The sequence below is a fragment of the Episyrphus balteatus genome, chromosome 3 (genome assembly GCF_945859705.1).
Source record: "Episyrphus balteatus chromosome 3, idEpiBalt1.1, whole genome shotgun sequence".
Classification (NCBI taxonomy): domain Eukaryota; kingdom Metazoa; phylum Arthropoda; class Insecta; order Diptera; family Syrphidae; genus Episyrphus; species Episyrphus balteatus.
This window is the reverse complement of record NC_079136.1, coordinates 66,325,460-66,348,491: the sequence shown is the minus strand read 5'-3', so window position 1 is coordinate 66,348,491 and position 23,032 is coordinate 66,325,460. Positions and strand designations below refer to the sequence as shown.

General features: G+C 30.1%; 1 protein-coding gene across 4 annotated transcripts in view; it reads left to right on the top strand.

Moving 5' to 3' along the window:
* The first annotated feature begins 488 nt into the window (after positions 1-488).
* The window catches only part of LOC129915455 (uncharacterized), an 81,409-nt gene continuing 58,865 nt past the window's right edge, over positions 489-23,032 (top strand). For 3 of the 4 annotated variants that reach the window (XM_055995003.1, XM_055995002.1, XM_055995004.1), the window contains exon 1: positions 489-1,636. The gene's annotated coding sequence lies outside the window, so the exon portion shown is untranslated. The remainder of the gene's footprint in view (positions 1,637-23,032) is intronic. The other variant, XM_055994999.1, reaches the window with a different exon arrangement.

The window sequence follows — 23,032 nt, the reverse complement described above, 5'->3', positions numbered from 1 at the left end:
TTTCTGTTTTAGGCAGCACCCAAACAGATTTATTATTATTAATTGTACAAATCAATAATTCATGTTTTGCACTATCTATTAAAATGCACTTTTGTGTTGTTTTGTATCACAGTACACATAATAAGGTAATAGATTCTGAAAGTTGTCAAAATTTGTTTGTCAAAAAATTAAGACCCATCTGTCACGTTGGTCTTTAATTTTTATATTTGAATTGCATTAAACAGGAAATTTGTTTTTGTTTCAATTGAACACTCAATCCGATACCTAAAATATGGTAGCATCTAGTACTATCAATATCTTCTTTTAAATACGAAAAAAAACACCTCTGGCAATTCCAAATAAGAAAACTTCACAAAAACCAAACATACCCATCTCTTTTACACTCTCCAACCTCCTGCATGTACCAAAGAAAGAAAACCCTACTTTCATCATTTTCATGACAAACTTTACCAAATCTTTATTAAAAATCGAACTGTCAGAAATCAAAAAGATGGCGAAGTGTTAAGATGTATTTTCTCTCTGCGGTGCATCGCGAACAGTGCACAAAATAAATAATAAAAAAAAAAAAAAAAATAGAATACGGAAGAAAAAAAAACTCCCTAGAAAAGAAAAAAAATATATATCACCTCACAAAATTATATATTACGTGACATCAACGAAAGAAAGAAAGTTTTTCCACAAAAAAATGCAATAAAAAAAAGGTGAAAAAAAGTGAACATCTGTGTGCAACAAAAACAAAAAAAAATTTAATAAAAGAAGTTTCTCTGTGTTATTAGGCGGTAGGAGGAAGTTTTCGAACATACCTAAAAATTGTTGCTTTTTATCATACTAAAATAAAAATAATATAAAAAAAAAACAGTGCTGTCGTTGTTGTTTTTGTTTTAGTTAGTTTTTATCTAGATACAACTTCCTCCCTCTCTCGCTTTGTAACTAACCTCTCCTCTTTCTCTTCCTCCTACTCCACCAACACCGCCCAAATAAAAACTCCACTTCCACCACCTCAAAAAAAAAAAACAAATTCAAGAATAAATCAAGGAAACGAAGAAAAAAAACGAGAAGTTCCGTGGCCGTCGCTTGTCGGTGCGTTTGTATGCTTTTTTTTTATGAATTCCAAGGTTCTAAGGAGTTTCTCTCGGTGCTAACATCTTTTCTCTCAAATTTTCCCCTAAGAATTAACTTATCTTGATTTTTATTGATAGATTTATAAAGGAAAATTGTTTAATTTTAAGTTTGCGTGTGTGCTCACAAAATATATTTGAAATAAAAAGTCAAGAAGTTATAAAAATAAGTAAACAAAAACTGGGTGCGGATATTTTGTTGTTTTTTTTTTTTTTATTCTGCCTTCACTGACTTCTGCTGGATTTGGTTCTGTTCGTTTTGTTCTCCAAAAAAAAGTAAAAAAAAAAAACTCAAGGCACAACGAACAATTAAATCAAACCAAACAGCACTAACAACAACAACAACAACAACTGGGACGAGGAGGAATATATAGCAACTCTCAGGGCAATAAAACAAAAAAAAAAAAAAAACTTGAAAAAGGAGGAAAAACTTGGTTTTCTGTTGAACTACTTCTTTTTGCCTTGAGTTGTTCTTCATAAAAAATAAGGAACCTTGATTGCTTCTAACTAAAAAAAAAGGTAAGTGAGTTTTGTTGAGTTTAGAGTTTTTTTTTTTTAAAGAGAGGGGGTTTGCAGGCATTAGTTTCTGAGAGTAGGTAGATAGGAGGAAAACTAAAAATTCATTATATAATCACACACAGACACAGTAGACATCATCACATCACCTTTTCTACTACCACCCTCCTCCCATTTTCATCGTCTTTTCTGTCAGTCTCCTTCAAAGAAGGAAAAAAAAAGTGTGGTTTGGTGTTATCTAAAAAGAACCCCAAAATGAAAAATTGAAATCGAACTAAAACACCAAAATGAAATCGAATAAAATAAAAAAAAAAATGTTTATAGTTTGCAAGAGAGGGAGTGGTACATAACGGTATAGTTATAGTTATATTGATGTTAGGTTACTCGTTGTCGTCATATAATACACCAAATACCTACAACAACCATTCGCAATCAAAATAAAAATTAAAATAAAATGAAAAACTATTGAACAGCACTCGGATTATAAACACAGTCTGATGCAAAAACAACTTGTCTCTTAAGTATTTTTTTTTTTTAACCTTCGAGGTAAAAGTTGACATTTTTTTTTTCTGATTGGGATTTTGGTTTGCATCTTATTGGATATTGAATTGGTAGGTGCGCACGAAAAAGGGCTATGATGAGTGTCCTTAAATAGTCCAGTGCATTTATAATTTGACCCAGCAGTTTTACTCCAGTCAAAGCGTCATTTGACCTTGCGATGAGAGCCACTGTCTGTTTTTATTTCATGGATCGATGGGGGTATATTTAAAAGGCTTAAACCCAATTTCTCACCACCTGATAATTCTTTTTAGCGGAGTTATTCACAAAAATGCATTTTTTGAGATATTTTACTTCTAAGCTAATATCTTTGCTCCAGATTGTCGTAGACCAAAAAATAATAATACAATCTCTTTCTAATAATATTTTCTATTATTGTATGTAATTTCATTGTATTTGAGTGAGTAAATATAAAATGGCAGCCATTTAAAGTCAAATTCTTGTTGTTAAAAAACACATTTTTGTCATTATTTCGAAAAAAGCTTATATCATGATTGACATTTTTCTAACCTATTTTGTAGCCCTGTTCATGTCCTGCATTTTAAAGAAAAAATGAGCTCTTTATCACCAAAGATGGCCGAGCTATTGATAAATGAACGCATGCAAAACCGGTGCGAAAACACCCAAAAATATCGTTTTTTGGGAATAACTCGACTTCAGAATGTCCTATGGCAAAAAATAAAGCAATGAATTGTTCGTTACAACATTTTCTATCAATTTAGTGCACAATGTTTTTGTTAAAACAAATAAAAAATAAGTAATATTAAGTCAAAGTCGTTTTTTTGTTTAGGAAACTCTTGCCTTATTATTTTGCAAACGGTGCGAGTATTGGCTATTAAAATAAAATATTATTGTAGTCCTTTAAATTATCTACAATTTAAAAAAAAAATTAGCTTTCTACGACCCACGGAAGCCGAGTTATTATAATTTTAAGAAAGCATTTATCCGTACGAAAATTCAAAAAAATTTCCCTTGTTTATGATTCGAATACTAGTTCTCAGTGAGAGGGGTTGTTTTCATTGTTTCTTGTTATAAGAGAATTTGTCTTATGTTTTTTCGTTGGTCATTTGGACCTTTTTTAAAAAATTAATTTCTCGGCTCGTGTGGGTCGTAGAGAGCTAAATTTTTTTTTAAATTGTAGATAATTTAAAGGACTACAATAATATTTTATTTTCTTAGCCAATACTCGCACCGTTTGCAAAGTAATAAGGCAAACAAAAAAACGACTTTGACTTAATATTACTTATTTTTTATTTGTTTCAACAGAAAGATTGTGCACTAAATTGATAGAAAATGTTGTAACGAACAATTCATTGCTTTATTTTTTGCCGTGGGACATTCTGAAGTCGAGTTATTCCCAAAAAACGATATTTTTGGGTGTTTTCGCACCGGTTTTGCATGCATTCATTTATCAATAACTCGACCATCTTTGGTGATAACGAGCTGATTTTTTCTGTAAAACGCAGGACATGAATAGGGCTACAAAATAGGTTAGAAAAATGTCAATCATGATATAAGCTTTTTTCGAAATAATGACAAAAATGTGTTTTTTAACAACAAGAATTGACTTTAAATGGCTGCCATTTTATATTTACTCACTCAAATACAATGAAATTACATACAATAATAGAAAATATTATAAGAAAGAGATTGTATTATTATTTTTTGGTCTACGACAATCTGGAGCAAAGATATTAGCTTAGAAGTAAAATATCTCAAAAAATGCATTTTTGTGAATAACTCCGCTAAAAAGAATGATCAGGTGGTGAGAAATTGGGTTTAAGCCTTTTAAATATACCCCCATCGATCCATGAAATAAAAACAGACAGTGCCTCTCATCGCAAGGTGAGGCCCTTTTTTCCGACGCTTTGACTGGAGTATTTGTACCACCCCCAATTTTTTTTTGCTCATTCGATAGAGCATTGGCTGAATATCATTACCCTGATTTTTCGCACTCGCGAAATTCACCTTTTAGTTTTTGTTGAATATCTCGATTTCTATTTATCCTACATAAAAGTTGTGCATACAATAAACATAGGCCATTAAATTTCGCGTCTTTTATGTTTTGAACACTTTTTTTCGATGTTCTGAATATTAAAAAAGTTACAAGCCAACAAAGTAAAAAAAACAGAAAAAAGTGACAATTTTAAAGTTTTCAGAACTTTTTATCAAAATTATGAAAAAACCTTCCGCGATAAGATTATTCACCTTAAAATTCTCTACAACTCTGCTATACAACTTTTTTTTCTATCGCTATAAATACAAAAGTTATTAATACTTTTTTTTTGTTAAAAATGCTCTTTTTTGCTTGTGTTTTTTATCTTTACTTTTTTCTGAATTTTTTTTTACCAAATCTTGAATTTTAAATGATAAGTGAGTATTTTATAGCTTTATGTTACAAGAGAAAATTCAGGACCTGCAATTTTTTTATATTTAAGTCTCTTCATTTCGTAAAAAGGGGTATTTTTTAACAAAAATTAATAACTTTATTAATTATAGCGATACACAAAAAAGTTGTATAGCAGAGTTGTAGAGAATTTTAAGGCGAATAATCTTTTCTCGATACGTTTTTTCATAATTATGATAAAAAGTGCTGAAAACTTTAAAATTGTCACTTTTTTCTGTTTTTTTTACCTTGTTGGCTTGTAACTTTTTTAATATTCAGAACATCGAAAAAGTGTTCAAAACATAAAAGACGCGAAATTTAATGGCCTACGTTTATTGTATGCACAACTTTTATGTAGGATAAATAGAAATTGAGATATTCAACAAAAACTAAAAGGTGAATTTCGCGAGTGCGAAAAATCAGGGTAATGATATTCAGCCAATGCTCTATCGAATGAGCAAAAAAAATTTGGGGGTGGTACAAACTGCTGGGTCGCCCATATATGAACATCATAAATGCACTGTAAAACAGGAAAAACGTAGATTGAGAAAGATGAAAGAAGAATTTTATGCACATTAGTTTTGGCATTCTGATAAAATATTTGGGTGAATGAAGATTCAGGTGTGATTGTTGGTTGTTAAACCTAGTCCAGTTAAAGAGGAAATCAACTTATTCTTATTTTAATTATTTAATAAAGTTAAGTGTTCATACCTATTTACATATTTAAATATAGAATATTGCGTAAAATTAGTTAAAACTACAAAACAAACTTATATAGCGTTTTTGTTCGGTCGTCCGGGACTCTCCGGAATTCATTCGAACGATTCTGAAACTGATCGTTTGGGGCACTCAATGACAGTAGTTCTAATTCTGAAAAGAAGAGAAAATCTATTCAGTAAAACGAGAATCACGCAGACAGGGTCACACTTAAGACGTCAAAGTAAGGGAATGTTATTTTTTGTTCTTCATTTCAAAATATTGAGATTTTTTACTATTCCAAACATTAAATTATATTGAAATAAAGTAAAGAAAAAAAAAATCGATTATTTTTTATGGAATAAACAAATTTAACAAAATAAAACTTTCATCGGTTGTGCGTTCGCATTATTATATTATCCAGCAAACATTTTAATTCAGAATTGAATCATAAATAAATCACAAAAGTGAAGAACCTGACCGGAGAAGAATTCACTTATGATGCAATTTGAATTCTTTTACCTGGGTACTTGCTTTTGTGAATGATTTATGATCCCGAAATTCTTCATTTAATCTTCATTAAAATTAATGTATATAAAGATCTATACAGGGTGTCCCACAGTCACCGCCCCAAACGAAAACCATGGATTCCTGAGCTCATTTTAAGTTGAAAAACTTAAGAGGTAATTTTCTCGTTTTCGTCCCGTTTTCGAGTTACCACGGTTTTTATGATTTTTGCTCTATTGTCCTTTAACTAGCCTTATCTTTGCCAAACTACGTTTTATTCGAAAGATTGTTTTTACAACCAATCAAGAATTTATTACAGTTTTAGTTTGTCTCAAAACTTTTTTTTCTGCGGACAACCGTTTCTCCACAATTTTGCATCAAACACAATTTTCTTCGTTTTTTAAGTTGTTTTTTACACTTTCATATCATTTAAGTCAAAAAAACACGTTAATGAGTATTAATTTTTTGTGCTTTTTATTAAAGCCCAGTTTATTTCCATAAAAAAAAATAAGTTTTATTTCATAAAAGAGGCTACTGAAAGTTATTAAAAAAAATAAACAAACTGAGTGAATTAAAAAAAAAATAATTTTTAAATACAAAATTAATTTAAATGAATTAAAACTTTTTCTGAGCTTTATCTATTTGTTCTTTTTTTAACCACAATAGCTCAGAAAAAGTTTTTAATTCATTTAAATTAATTTTTTATTTAAATTTTTTTTTTTTTTTAATTCACTCAGTTTGTTCATTTTTTTTTTAATTACTTTCAGTAGCCTTTTTTATGAAATAAAACTTATTTTTTTTATGAAAATAAACTGGGCTTTAATAAAAAGCACAAAAAATTAATACTCATTAACGTGTTTTTTTTATTTAAATGACATGAAAGTGTAAAAAACAACTTAAAAAACGAAGAAAATTGTGTTTGATGCAAAATTGTGGAGAAACGGTTGTCCACAGAAAAAAAAGTTTTGAGACAAACTAAAACTGTAACAAATTCTTGATTGGTTGTAAAAAAAATCTTTCGAATAAAACGTAGTTTGGCAAAGATAAGGCTAGTTAAAGGACAATAGAGCAAAAATCATAAAAACCGTGGTAACTCGAAAACGGGACGAAAACGAGAAAATTACCTCTTAAGTTTTTCGACTTAAAATGACCTCAGGAATCCATGGTTTTCATTTGGGGCGGTGACTGTGGGACACCCTGTATATATTCATTTAAAAGATTATTTTCTTAATCATTTTAATAATGATATGTATATATTCAGATTCCTTCATTGCATTCCCCGCGTTCAACGCAGGCCACCTGAACTTAAGTTCTGAATTTTCAGAGGCTCTGATTGGTCAGATGTCATAAAAAGTTAGGTGGCATTTAGTTACGTTTTTTGACATTTAGTTTCGATTTTCAGGTGGAATTTATTATCTGAAAAGTCAGATGGGTGTGTTTGTGTTGGTGAAGTTGGTAAACGTACCAAATGTACCTACTACACATACACACTAGAGATGCCGCGAACATTGATTTGGCCGAATACCGAATATTCGGCCACGCTCCTCGGCCGAATACCGAATATTCGGCCAGGGACACTCAGAAAAAAACGTTGGCAATTTCAAAAATTTTATACTTTGTCTCAAGAATAGATGTGGCTTAAAAAATTCTCAACAACATCGTATTGTAACGATGAATAACTGAACTACTTTTAAGATAAATGTTTGAACACACTACTTACTACTGCAAGGGTAGACATCTAAAATCGAATTATACATGAGGACTGTTCGCCAAGATCGACCCATACAAGTGGTGGTCAACACATACTACAAAATTTCATATTTTAACAACATTTGCTAAAGTCTAATTTTCTTCTCCTGGGAAAAGTGTTTACAGCGAAAGACTATTTTTCGAAGCAGGAATAGTCTACGAAGATAAACGTAATCTTTTACTACCAACAAATGCGGAACAAATAGTTTTCATTCACCACAACTTGCCTTTAGGAGATTATAAGTACTAAAATTACAATTTTTTAATAAAACACACATTTTGGTATAATAATTTGTCTTTTTTCGTCTCCATTTGGTATTCGGTATTCGGCCGAATAGTTTAACTATTCGGCCGAATACCGAATACCAGAAAAATAGGCCGAATACCGAATAGTGGCCGAATGTTCGCGGCATCTCTAATATGTACACACCAAAATTGACCTTTATGATTTTAATACAAGTTATAAATGGATTTGTTTTTCGACTTAAAAAAACAACTTAGATACTTTAAAAAGGCACAAAAAACAATCGAAATTGTCAAGAAAAAAAGCACCCATGAGCAAAAAAGGTATTAAAGGGTAAAAAGCAAAATTAAAAACAAATATTTTAAGTTAGGAGGACATGAATCGTGTTTGTATAAAAATCAATACTTTCTTACTATATTGCCTCATTACAAATTCAAAGTTAAGAAAATCCAATCCCTGGTTATAAGATTATAAACACTTACGGAAATATTATTCACTGTGGATTTAGTTTGTATTAAAATTAATTTTAAATCCAATCCAATTAAATTTAAATCCAATTTATCATTTCCTGAAACCAAAACATTTAGCTCAAGTAAGCATAATCGTTAACTTCTGTCCGAAAAATGCAATCGAAATGTGGCAGATGGATTCGTTTAATTTTTTATAATTTTTTATTTGTGGTGTGAGGGATGGAAGAACTTTTGTGGAGCCGAAAAAATTTTTGGTGTCATAGTTAAACGTTTAAAAAAAACTGCACTTTTTCTCAGAATCGGTACCAATACAACCGGCAGACTAACATGTTTATTATCGATATAAATGGATCTTCTTGTAATATTAATATTAATATAATTAGCTCTCGCGCAAGAAATCTACTCCCAGCTCTCGGTCTAACAGTAGGTAAATATACATATAATAGTTATTTCCTGAAATAACAAAGTCTTACTGTAAATAATTATTGTATTTTCAGAATAAGGATAAAACCGTAAATATTTTTTGCGGCATTTGGTAGGTACTTGACTGGTGCAAATAAAGAACCATTATCGTCGAACTACGATATGACGAAACATTTTTGGAATTCTCCATTATCGTAAAGTGGTTTTGATTAAAACCGATTGCTGCAAATAGAGATATCGTTTTAACGTTTATCATACACAATTCAAACTATTATTTACATAGAATGACGATTATCGTTGGAAGATTCTAGAGGGAATACAAAGTTCTCTGCCTATTTTATCAAGAAGCACTGTCATTATACAAAATTGGAATGTTACCTATGCTTCGTTTGGATGGTTATAAATATTGTTCATGTTAGGAAATCGGAAGTTAATTTTATTAATTCTTTTACTTCCTTTTATTCTTTATGTTGATGTTTTTGCATTTGCTTTTATTAGATATCTTCCCTTCTGATTATAGATCAATAGCTTACAACAAAGATATGAACGTATTAGTTATGTGACAATTTTTTCTTTAAAATAGGGTTGCCACATGGAAGTATATGTAGGTATATCGTGAACATTGTAGTTCGCGTCGTTAATTAAATCTTAACCAAAAAGTGTAGGTGTTTAATTTGTCTTAATTATGGAAGTTCCCATTTTAGAAATGGCAACCCTATTTTTTTATTTTCAGTATCAACTTATCTTTCATTTGACACCAATAACCTGACACCTCTAACCTTATGAGCTAAGTAACTCGACGGTCGCCGCTTGTACTATAATAAATAACTCTGGTCAGCAAAACCCAACTTTTTTGCTGCTTAAGATTTTTTTAAAAATGTTTCTTCTTTATGTTACGAATAATTTATATCTCAAAAATCCTGTGTGTTAAATTTGCTGACGAATAGAAAATTTAACTCAGAGGGTTTCAAACATTGATTTTTTTTTTGAAAAAACAACCAACACAGAATAAACATTTATTTATCATTAAAATACTAATAAGTCGGAATTTTTTTTGTGCAAGACTGTAATTGCTCTCTAACTTAGTCTGTGGTTATATTATGTAAAATAAAATACAAAAAAAAAAAAATAAAGAAAGAGGAATGAATGATATTCCAAATGGAAACTATCGTGGGCTAAATATAACCACCCACGCTGCTAGTATAGTTGGTGTGGCTGGCTGTAGCCTCTGGCTGCTGCTGCGTTTGCTCACACTCACTCATACTTTGAGTTGCTCTGTTGTGTTCACCTTCTACTTCTACTACCTACCAGATTCAGATTCAGCAGCAGCAGCAACAAACAGCAATCACTATACTGGCGCTGACTGAATTATTGTTTTGGCTTGTGGCGATCACTTCAATCATCGGAAATTCGTAGAAATCATGGTCAGGTTTTTTTTCAATTCCAGGGAAAATAAAAATTTGGATCAATCTTTCTCTTTATTTCTTTACCTTCTCTTTTTTTAGTATTGGTTTGCGTTTAAACAAAAATTTTTATATATTTTTTTGTATTTGTTTGATTCAAATAGAAATTTTGCTGCAAGTAAACTTTTATTGTTTCCTCCTTGTATCAGCTGTTTTTTTGGTTGTATTTTGATTTGAACCTACGTGCGATATACTAAGTGAATTTAAACGAGTTGTTCTTCATTTTTTTGATGCCTTTCTTCTGAGTCATCCCCTTAAAAACAATTAAAAGAAACGAGGTGTGTGTGAATGGTGGCAAATGGCGATGGCGGTGGGAGAAGTGGAAGTAGCTATTGCCTTAAAATGTTAGAAATAATAAAAAAAAAAACCATTGGAGCAGATGCAACATTAGTGTAGGTGTTAAGATAACCGCCGCACAGTTGGGTAAATCGCCAATCTAAGTGGACAAAATTAAAAAAAAAAAGTTTAACCACTTTTTTTGAAATTATGAGTTTTAGCTTCTCATTACAATGGGTTACTGTATATTTATTTATATTTAGTTATTGCCGTTGCAACTATTAAAACAAAATAAATTCTGTGAAGTTTGAAAATTCAAACAAAACAATTATTGTAGTTTTTCAAATTGATAAATACTTCTAGCCCAGTCATTTTAGTCATTTTTAAGCCCAATCTGCGGAAAAATTCCTACTGGGCTGAATTTTGGTATACAGCTTAATGACGGCTTTGTTATGAAGATGTGAAAAATCGACATTGATATCGTGTCCGCGTTAAGAGTTATAGGGGTCAAAAGGTCACAAAAACTGGTTTTCACGATTCTCAGCAAAACGGTAAGTCTTATCAAAAAATTTTCAATGCAAGAATTGTAGACCAGATTATTATATATAAAAAGTGTCATGACACTTTTTTTCCTAAGACCCACCGTTTCTTAGGTATAACGATTCAAAAAGTTGAAGTTTAGTTGTAATCGCCATAATCCTATTCCCGAAAAAAAAACTCCTAACTGAAAAGTTCCTGAAATTTCATTATTTTTTTAGCTTGAATTTCGTTCCTCAACTGTTAAGAATATGGGGAAACCAAAAAAAAATGGAAATTTTCGCCATTTTTCCGATTGGGGCCCTTCTCCCGAAACCATTTCCCTGGGAATTTTTGTTTAGAATATGTCTGAAAATATACAGGGTGTGCAATAGAGAATGGACAACCCTAAAACGGCTTATAGCTACACTTATGATTGTTCTAAAAACAGATAGAAAAAAGTTCTATCGCAACCAGTTCATAAAATATGGACTTTTTTTCGTTCAGTGTATTTTAAATTTTATCATCTTATGTTTTCGTTCACTACAACCACGAATGAATGAATTTTATTTATTTCTTTTTTTTTATAATTTTCTACAATAATTGGATGAGTACATAAACACTTTAAAAATTTCATAGCTATTGCACATTTTCGTAAAAAAAATTTTGAAATCTGTTTTTTGATGCAAAATGTAAAAAAAGTATTTTATGAAAAATTTTAAACACCTGTGGTATAAAATAAATCTATAGAAACCTAGGTGGCCATCTTTCTTAAAAATATTCTCCTTATACCAGAATATTTTTAAGATAGTTGGATTCAGCCCAGTAGGAATTTTTCCGCAGATAAAACCTAAAATTACTGGACTATTCCTTATTCGGTGACCTTTCTTTTTTAATAAAGAAGATTAACTTTGTTTTTCAAATTGAATTAAAGTTCATTTTTCCGCATTTTTATGGCCTAAAACTACTTAATTATTATTATTATTTGTCACTAAGATTAGCTAGTTACATATTTCGCGTTTTCTCGTACGCCATACAACTATTTTCACTTTTCAAAATGAAGACTACATTTTCAAAAAAAAAAAAATATCGAAAAGGCATTTTTTTGTATCTTTTAATGAGCAGGTATCATTTTTGGAACATTTGTGAAGATACAAAATTAAAAAAAAATTTTAAAGTTTTGTGCTTCAAGTTAAGCGAAAAAAAAAGTGGAAGACACAGTGGACCGCTCTTTAAACCTGAATTTCATCTTGCTTGACCAAGGTTACGTGGTAACTGAATAAACAAAAACAGTAGATAGTCAAACAAGGGTAGAAAAGAATTTTTTTTTAAATTGCGAGAAAAATATAAGACACGCAAGATTAAAAGTTTCTTAAGTGCACCATTAGAGCTGTGTGAATCGTTCATTTTAAAAGATTCATTCGTTCAGTTCAATGATTCGTTCTTTTCAATCGTTCATTTTTTTCAATCATTTTGGATTCTATTTTTTTTTTTTTGTTTCAAATAAATTCATTTTTTATTTTCTTTATTTATTTTAAAGTAAGACATGAGTCTTATTAAGTTTTGCATGGTTTTAAATTGATTTATACAGGCCTATTCTGCTATTCGATTCACGTGAATCGAAAGATTTCATACCTTTATCACGTCTAACTGGCTTTGAAAAACCTCTAACTTGTGTCCGTCTGTCTTAGAAATTCTAAAGAAACAAATTTGCTTAAATTTAATTTTAACCCCTATTTAAAGGTTTCTTATTTTAGACTTTCACGTGAATCGAATAGGGCCGATAGATTTGAATTTCGTTCACTCTGATCTTTTTCTTGCCTGAACGAGATTCGAAAATGATCGTATCTCTAGTAGGTAATGGTGATTGCAATCAATCTTTTTGGTAAACTATTCAAAAAGAACGAATCAATCGCGATTGACACAGCTCTGCTAGCCATCAGGAAATATGTAGTTAAAACCAGTAAAATTGTTTTTCGCGAAATTGGAAAAGCATATGCCGATAAAACCGTAATAGATTTATCGAAAATTTCTTCGATTAATCTTTTAATAAAAGTGTATAAAAGATAAAGTTCAGATCCTCTGGAACCACTGAACCACTGGAATTTTCATCTAATGAGGCATTATTAATGATGAATGATGCTTTGCTGCCGGAACATCAATTTAACAAGTTCAATGCAAAAAATTGCGAGAAAAATATAAGACACGCAAGATTAAAAGTTTCTTAAGTGCACCATTAGAGCTGTGTGAATCGTTCATTTTAAAAGATTCATTCGTTCAGTTCAATGATTCGTTCTATTCAATCGTTCATTTTTTTCAATCATTTTGGATTCTATTTTTTTTTTTTTTTGTTTCAAATAAATTCATTTTTTATTTTCTTTATTTATTTTAAAGTAAGACATGAGTCTTATTAAGTTTTGCATGGTTTTAAATTGATTTATACAGGCCTATTCTGCTATTCGATTCACGTGAATCGAAAGATTTCATACCTTTATCACGTCTAACTGGCTTTGAAAAACCTCTAACTTGTGTCCGTCTGTCTTAGAAATTCTAAAGAAACAAATTTGCTTAAATTTAATTTTAACCCCTATTTAAAGGTTTCTTATTTTAGACTTTCACGTGAATCGAATAGGGCCGATAGATTTGAATTTCGTTCACTCTGATCTTTTTCTTGCCTGAACGAGATTCGAAAATGATCGTATCTCTAGTAGGTAATGGTGATTGCAATCAATCTTTTTGGTAAACTATTCAAAAAGAACGAATCAATCGCGATTGACACAGCTCTGCTAGCCATCAGGAAATATGTAGTTAAAACCAGTAAAATTGTTTTTCGCGAAATTGGAAAAGCATATGCCGATAAAACCGTAATAGATTTATCGAAAATTTCTTCGATTAATCTTTTAATAAAAGTGTATAAAAGATAAAGTTCAGATCCTCTGGAACCACTGAACCACTGGAATTTTCATCTAATGAGGCATTATTAATGATGAATGATGCTTTGCTGCCGGAACATCAATTTAACAAGTTCAATGCAAAAAAAAGGTCACGAAGAAATTTAGAGCATTTTATTTACTAGAAAAACATAGAGGGTAATACAAATACAGATGTTTTTAATAGTCCCTGATGTTTCAAGTTTGCATCACACAAAAAGGAGTTACTTTTGAAGTGAAAACTTTCTTTAGTATCGTAGTGATTTGAAACAAAATGAAAATCAATTGATTATAACTTTGTTTTTTTTCTTTTAATAGATAGATGAATGAAACTTATGTTGTCGATAGGTAATTAATTTTAATTTTTGCTTTTCTTTTCTTTTGATCTAGAGCACATATAAATTTTATTTAACTTTAACACCTTTACCTTTCAAAAATTTCTTACTTTTTTTGTAGGCATTGTAGAAATATGATTGAATTGTCATATAATAGGTGAAATAGTAAGCTTTTAGATGATATAAAATTTATTATAGGTTGTCATGTAAAAAAATGGATTTAAAGGTGGTGGAATGAAAAAAAGGTAGATTTTTTCGATTTTTTTAGCCAGAAAAATGTTTTTTAAGGTTTCACTTCTACCACGTGTGAATTACATACATACATGATTTTTTTTGTATTATCTGCAGATGTTTTTAAAGATAATCATTTGGTTACAATGATTTAACGCAAGTTATTAATTTTGACCAGCTAGATTCGTGATTTACCACACTGTGTACCTCAAGAGTAATCGGCAATGAAAAAAAAAAATACTAAACAAAAACCCCCGACTTGTGTGTGAGTTGAATCATGAGGTGTCAGTGTGTGGTTGTGGGTCTCAAAGTCTAGAAAGAAATGGATAACTTAATATGTTGTTTATCGTTTATCTAATCAATTGGGTATACAATTCAATAATGAGTACATACAACATGTAACTACAATTTACGTACATTATTTCAATCAAGTTGGAATATTTATATTTACCATAGAGTTTGTTTTATTTAATTATTATTTTTGTAGTTATCAATTATTACTTTTTTTCTATTATTAAAATTCCTTAAGATAAAAAAACAATATCAAATGAAAGGTTTTAACACCGCTTAAATTGTTAATGGGTGCGGTATTGTCGATAAAAAAAAGCCGGGTGGGTGATATGATGATGAGAACAAATAAATAAATAAACAGAGACATAAAACCCACACTTGATGTAAAAGATTAAATAAAATAGAATCACAGGAATTGAATGTAATTTTTTTTAAATCGTTCGTTTGACATTTGAAGTAAATCAAATTAAATTCCAAATAAAACAAACAAAATAAACGTTGTATGGGACAATAAAAGCTTTAAAGCGTTGTTGTCGTCATTGCACTGCAAAGACTGTAGTGTGTATGTTTGTAAATTAGAAATTCCATCACAATTTTATTGATATTTCATTACGAATTCCGTTAATCCATATTTGTCGTGAAATTCTCCTCAACCCACGTTTTTTTTATTTCATTTCGATAGAAATTGATTTTTAATTTTCATTAGAAATGATGTCTGCATGTTTATGGTTTTTTTTTTCATTTTTTAATGTGGGATTTTTAAATCATGTTGAGTTTATAAAAATAGAAAATTTTGATTTGATTTGTGTTTTTTTCAAAAAGATGTTTATCATTGTAAAGATTGATAGGTATTGTTTTGGATACAAGGTATAGAAATGATAACTACTTTAGAGTGTACTAAGTGCTTGAAATAAAAGATATTGAAATATGAGTACTAAATCCATACTTTCAAATTAATAGGGAAATACAAAATAATAAAGTACAGCGTAAATTTCAGCAACAGTGTTGATCAGGTCGTCCCAAGCCAGAGTACTATTAAAAACAGCTCCTTCGACCCCATTTCAACCAACTGGCCAATCAAAAATGCCATCGTTTAGAAGATATTAGGTTTCTGAGAAAGAATTATACGACAAAATCGTGTATTTTGCCTTTTATTAAACAAACATTTTCGACATTTAACCTTGAATAAGTTTCAATGTACACATGGGATTTTTGAGGACTTTTTTGAGTTTTGACTATTTACTATTTTCAATGTTTCAAGTTTTGAGCTCTATGCGAATTTTTAAAAAGTTTTACGATAGACTGTTAACTGTTTAAGTATTAAAGACAAAATACGTGATTTGTTCTTATAGTCCTCTCTCTGAAACATAATTATCTTCTAAACGATTGTAGCTACGAAAAAGCAGATTTTAAGCTTTTTTATGGAAAACATCATGGGCTATGAAATAAATTTAAAACATATTTAAAAAACTGCGTTTTAGAAGAGTTGAGCACGAAAAACTGTTATTTTAAATTTTTTTATTAACTTACAGCTCTAAGAAATAAAAACTGAATTAAATTATGTAAAAGAGCACATTATCTAAACATTCTTTGAAAATTTGTTTCGATAACATTGACTATTCGACTACAATAGAAAAAAAAAACGATAAGTATGATACCACTCTTTTGAGCGCACTACCTTTGAAACAATAAGTGTTAGTCTTTAGCTGCTTTGTGGAAAACTTTATAGTCTGTGAAGTGAGTTAAACAAATATTTCAAAAAACATATTTTAAAAGCTAGGTACAAAAATTCGCAATTTTTGAGTTTTGACCACATACACTTTGGAAGTGAAAACTTCTTTAGTATCGTAGTGATATGAAACAAAATGAAACGAAAAAAGCGACAGGAAAAATCATTTGATTTTAACTTTTTGGTTTTTATAGATAGATAAATGAATTTTTTACTGTAGATAGGTAATAAAATAAACTGTAATTTTTCAATTAACCCTTTCGGACCCAGCGTTAGAAAGTTAGATTTTGCTATATGGGGGTCTGGGAAAAAATCCGAAATGCATTTTGACTTCAGGGATGGAAAGAGCATAAACCCAGGGATCGAAAGAGTCTAAAATCTTATTTTGTACCAAAACGCCAAAAGTTGATTTTTTGCTGCACTTTGGATGCGTCTGGCAAGGGAAAGCTGAAAAAGATCACTGCCAGACTTTTTCCGTTGACATACTGTGGTGCATATCTAGATATGTGCAGTGTGCACACTCGAATTTCGGTTATATCAAAACTGCCAAAATATGCTGCCGGCTCTCGGTCTCTTAGTTTTGCTATTTATTATTTTGGAAAATAACTTTTTGCTATTCATAATTCTTAGTTGTGATGTATTTGACCCGATAATACCGAAAAAACATTTTTTAATATTGATTTTCATAGCTTGGGTTCGAAAGGGTTAATTTCATAATTCAAAATCCTGAGATAATGGTGAAAAGATGTTCTTTTTCTAAACACGTTATATCTTTTGATCTGGAGTACATACAAATTTGTTTTATCTTACGCATGCTGATGGTATTACCTTTCATTTCATATAAATTACACATAACGGCACGTGCTCTACAAGTTACACAATCTTGAATTGAAAAACTTGAAAAATATCTCAAAACACCTCAGCCACCAGTGTCTCAGTTTGAAATTTCGACATGGTTGACTTTAAAAAAATCTTACTTTTTTTTATAGGCATGGTAGGAATATAATTGAAGCGTCATATAAAAGGTGAAACAATAAGCTTTCAGATGATTGAAAATTTATTATAGGTTGTCATATAAAAAAAATGAATTTAAAGGTGATGAATTAAAAAAAGGTACCTAGATTTTTAGGCAAAAAATGTCTAACAATTTTTTTTAACGAATTACAAAACTTGCAAGCCTTTCATAGGATTTTTTTGGTAGCTTCTCCCGTTTCAAATTTATATATGAAAAATCTAAATTTTCGACGGTTGAATGTCTATTTTTAGCAAACTAGCAACTTAGATCTTAAACGATAACTGTATTTTTTTCAAATGAATTAGCTATATCACACAAATATTTTGGACGAATAGTTACGTTCCATAAAAATACGACGATACCTTAAATCCTGTAATGTCTTTAAAAATTCACTTTTAAAATATTAGGTTGAACTGAGATAATGTTCGTCATTTTTTATCAGAGGATTTCTGTGAAAATATAAATTGGAAGGATACCTCATTAAAATTTCCGATTTTGAATAAATGATACAAATTCTTCCCAAACAAATCTGTTAAAATTAAGGAGAAAAATTAAGGCTTCTCGCAAATAATCATGTTATATTGAAATTTTGACACCTAAACCTATTTCTCCATCATTAGACCTGATTGGTTCAAGACCTCACAACTTGTGATTTTCCGTTTAAACACACATTTATTTGTTGTAATAACCAACAAAATTGTGATAATTTTCTATTAAATCAAATCCTTGACCCTAAAATTGAATTCACTTTTGGGATATTTCATCATCGTCTCATAGCCGCAGTCATCCTCTTCACAACTTTTGTCGTTGCTATTCGGGCGCTGTCAACCATCTATCCACCCTCACTTGGATTTCAGTATACCTACTACCACCAGACCCTGACCGATTTACCGCATACAGAATTTTTATTTTTCTAAAGATTTATGAGCACACACATATTCTCCTTCTCAGTATAGTCGCACGAAGAAGCTTCAAGTGTCTCATTAGCACTTGGATTTTTTTTTTCTTATTAAAAAAAAAAAAAAAATAAAAGTAAAAATATATAAGAAAGAAAAAAAAAATCTGATAACGACATGCAAAATAGATTCGATAAAATGGCCATCTGACTTTTTAGTCCTTTCCGTCGTCTACGTATTCATAGTCATCTACATGGTCGAGCTTGTTGCATAACCATTTAGTTTATTATTTTTTTTTTCTAAAGAATACAAAAAAAAATTCTTTATAATCACACTATAAGGGTTGTCATAATGGTTTCAACACAAAAATAAAAGAAAAGAAACATGTTTCTTTAGAACAATTTAACAATTAAAAGATGTCAACTACAGCCTGGCATTATAAGGACATTTTAATTAGACATGAAATTTGAATTCTTTGTCCTTTTTAGAAAATCAGTTTTCTATTGTCTGGGACTCTCGGACACAAAAGACATGCTGATTTTCTGATTTTAACTCGGCTCTGACACAACTCTGATGAAATGAGATGAGAAAAGATGAGATGAGATGAGAAGGACTTTTGTTTATGTGTTGTGTATCTTTTGATAAATAATTTCATCAAAAAGCATATCATAGATACTTTTTGAAATAGATTATTGTGTCCTAAACCTCTCGTCGAAATGAATCAATAATTTAATGAATGAATGAAAATGAATGAAAGATCTAAAACAATATTGTTGAATTATGCATATGTTCTTGATAAAGATTTATACACAAATTTCTTATAGCAAAGAATATGATTCATCTCTGGTTTCATCTATTAATTCAAATGACTAATTGATTTTGATAAAAAAAAAGTAAGCAATACGAAGAAGTTTTATGAGTTATGATGAAGTGATTCACGATATGGAATTATATTTGGTTTTGTTGACAAATTGCATATTTTATGAAAAAGCAGAAAGAAAGATAAATAAGTCTGGGAGGGAGAACTTTTTATTATGGGAGTGTTTGTTTTAAGAATTTAAGCCTCAATGAATAACCAAAAATATTTTTGAATATTTAACCGGCTTTTCTTCTCATTTTTTTTTTTTGTTTTTTGTTGAGAGTTATTATTTTGTATGAAGATGAATTATGTTTATACCTTGTGTCTGAGACATGAAACTTTGTAGAACACAGCATTTTTTTTTTTTTTGTGTATTGTCGGTGATTGATTGACTGGCGGTGTAAACTGTCTCAAAGGATCAAGTAGTTAACACCTGAACTAACAAAAAGGTTCCTTCAGAAATATAAATAGATTGATACTGGATCTACGGTAGTTTTTTTCTTAGATGCATAGTACATACAATTTTAAAACATTATTTCGAACAGTACGTCCTTTAAATGAATGATATCAGATGAAAGATTAAAATAGTTTGACGAAAGATTAGGTAATTTATTTGGTACAGGGCCATTCCAAAGTAACCGAGAAGACATATTGACCTTGTTTCCAGTTTATCTTGTTGAAGAAGCAATCTTTTTTCTTGAAACTTGGTATGTCTTAAGGACTCATGATAAAGTTGATGTTCTAGAAGTTTCACGAAAAACTAATTAAACGTAGCCAAATTATTCACAGATAAAGTGGTAACGGAGAAGACGCGTACAAGTCTTCTCCGTTACCGTCTTTGTCTGTTAATAATTTAGCTATTTTGAATTAGTTTTTTTTTTTTGAAACTTCTAGAACTTCAACTTTATCATGAGCCCTTAAGATCCATCAAGTTTCAAGAAAAAATATTGCTTCTTCAACGAGATAAACTGGATAATGTTAAAATGTCCTAAAAATGCAAATGGAATGGCTGTACAGACGGGGTGGAAAGAGCAATAGTCATAGAGTGTTTGCAACAAATTAACTAATCTTAGTTAATTTGTGATCCTAAATTACAGTTTTTCAACATTAAGTTTACATCGGATTGATCTTTTTCTTGACAGACCAGACCATTCAGAAAATACGATTAAATGATTTCCAGGTCACTGTGGTGTATGCGGAACATTTGAATCTGTAGAAAAACTTAAAAAAAATAAAATTTTCTATCACTAAACAAAAATAAAACTGTGTTAAAAAACTAAATTCAAAAATAATAATCTAGAACGTTTTGTAGAGTTACAGAATAAATGGAGCATCATCAACTTTCGAACCGATTTTTATATTTAGAGAGAATTTAGGAAAAAGAATGTTTTGTTGAAAAAAAAACTTAGGCTTTAAAGGTCAAGAATTTCCACAAAATGTGGAAAATATTTTAATCGACATCCATTTGAACTATAATTGAACTAGAACGAAACAAAACTGACATTTTTAAATTATATTTATTTACAAATCCAAAGAGAATTGTTTTTATATAAAAATCGATGTTTTAACCTTTGACTGAGAAAAAAAAATATAATCAATTTCGAACATTTGGATACAAAACAAAGAGATTCAATTCATCCAACTCCAAAGTGGGTGGTAGATTTACATTAAGCTTCTGCATTTTTTTTCGGCCTATTCTCAAGCGATGTTTATAAAAAGTACCCCATTGAATTTGAAATTAATTATAGTTTAAATTAAGAAATAATAAAATGCACGACTGGGTCGCACGAAGTTGCTCTTAGGGCCGGTTTGTTGACACTCGATTATCTTTTAATCAAGGATTTTTGTATGGAATAATCCTTGATTAAAAGATAATCGACTGTGAACAAACCGGCACTTAGAGTTAAAGTTGCTTAAATTTTTAAGACTTTTTATATAGAAAATTTTTTTTTAAAATCCAAAAATTATTTTTTTCAAAATTTTATTTTTGGCTTATATTTAAATTATATAAATGCTTCTTCACAAAAAGTTTCGTTGAAATCGAATAAGCAGTTTCGGAGATAATCGGATTTAACAAAACGGTTCTATGGCAGGTACCGTTAATAATGATTTTCAAAAAAAAAATTTTTCATTGAAAGATAGACATTAGCTTAAAACTAACATTTGAATTTTTTAAACAAAATCGTTAGAGCCGTTTTCGAGATATTTCAATTTTACTAAAATCGGTATATGACAAGTACCGTTATTTTTGGTCCAAGAAAATTAACTCCAAAAACCCCTCTGGAGAGTCGCCAAATAACGCTACATACCAAGTTTGACATTAATCGGTCCATCCGTTTAGGCTCTAGTTCCTTATAGAGACAGACAGACTGACAGACTGACAGACTGACAGACTGACAGACTGACAGACTGACAGACTGACAGACTGACAGACTGACAGACTGACAGACTGACAGACTGACAGACTGACAGACTGACAGACTGACAGACTGACAGACTGACAGACTGACAGACTGACAGACTGACAGACTGACAGACTGACAGACTGACAGACTGACAGACTGACAGACTGACAGACTGACAGACTGACAGACTGACAGACTGACAGACTGACAGACTGACAGACTGACAGACTGACAGACTGACAGACTGACAGACTGACAGACTGACAGACTAACAGACTAACAGACTGACAGACAGACAGACAGACGGACTTCTGGGACCCACTTTTTTGGCATTGTCTACCATCTTAATGTCATGGAAAATGTTATCTCAACTTTTTTTTTGTACGAATGCATAACTTGATATATAGTACCTATATCGCAAGTAAGAACGATTGCGAGTTCTCTGAAGTGACGTTTTGACAATAATTGTTTTTAGTTTATATTTCATAATATAAAACCATAAATTTCTTAGATTATATTGTATTTGCTTCGATTATAACCAAAAAATTAAATTTTATTCTAAAAGTGTTAAAAAATATACCAGGTAAGACATATGCATAAATTGTTGGTCAATTTTAGATCAGTGGTCAATGACACTCAAACATAAAATAAGCCACTTCAATTTACTATTTTACATATATTTAATAACTATTAAAATTCGTTTGTTTTTTATTTTCAAAAAAATTAATAAAAAAAAAATTTGTAGGTACCTATTACAAAATGAAACATCTTTTTCATATAAAACTATAGTACTTTTATATGTTCATACGTACTTGTAGGTAAGTCATGTTAGTTAGTCAAAAATGTCAAAATCTACTTCAATCCAGTGTCGCGGAGTGTATATCAATATTTATTTTTAATTATTTTAAATTTTATGTGCGAAGCGAGGCGCTTAGAAGAAAGATAAAATAAGAACAATCTTAAATAACCTAAAAATTGCAGTTGTTGTTTAAATCTCTTAACATGCCTTAAAACTAGTACTCTCATATACTATGGATGTCTCCAAGAATAAATTGAAAAGAAAATATAAAATGTTTCTCGCTATTATTTATCCAAACAATAATATGCAAACAAAATATGTCTATTAAAAAAAAAATGCCTAATTAGATCAAGATAAATTTAAAACATAATTCATCAAATTTTAATTAATTTCAACTTCAACATCAACACATTTGAACTTTTTTTTTATTTTTATATACATATATATCAGAAAAAGAGACCTTTGGGGATCATGACAAACAAAATAACGTAATCATTTAGACATAAAACAATGAAAAGTTCAAAAATCCGATGAGCATATACAATGTAAGGTCAAAAGATTTGACTTGTTTAATTTATTGTATAAACGAATAAAATTTTCATGAAAACTTACGTCTTTAA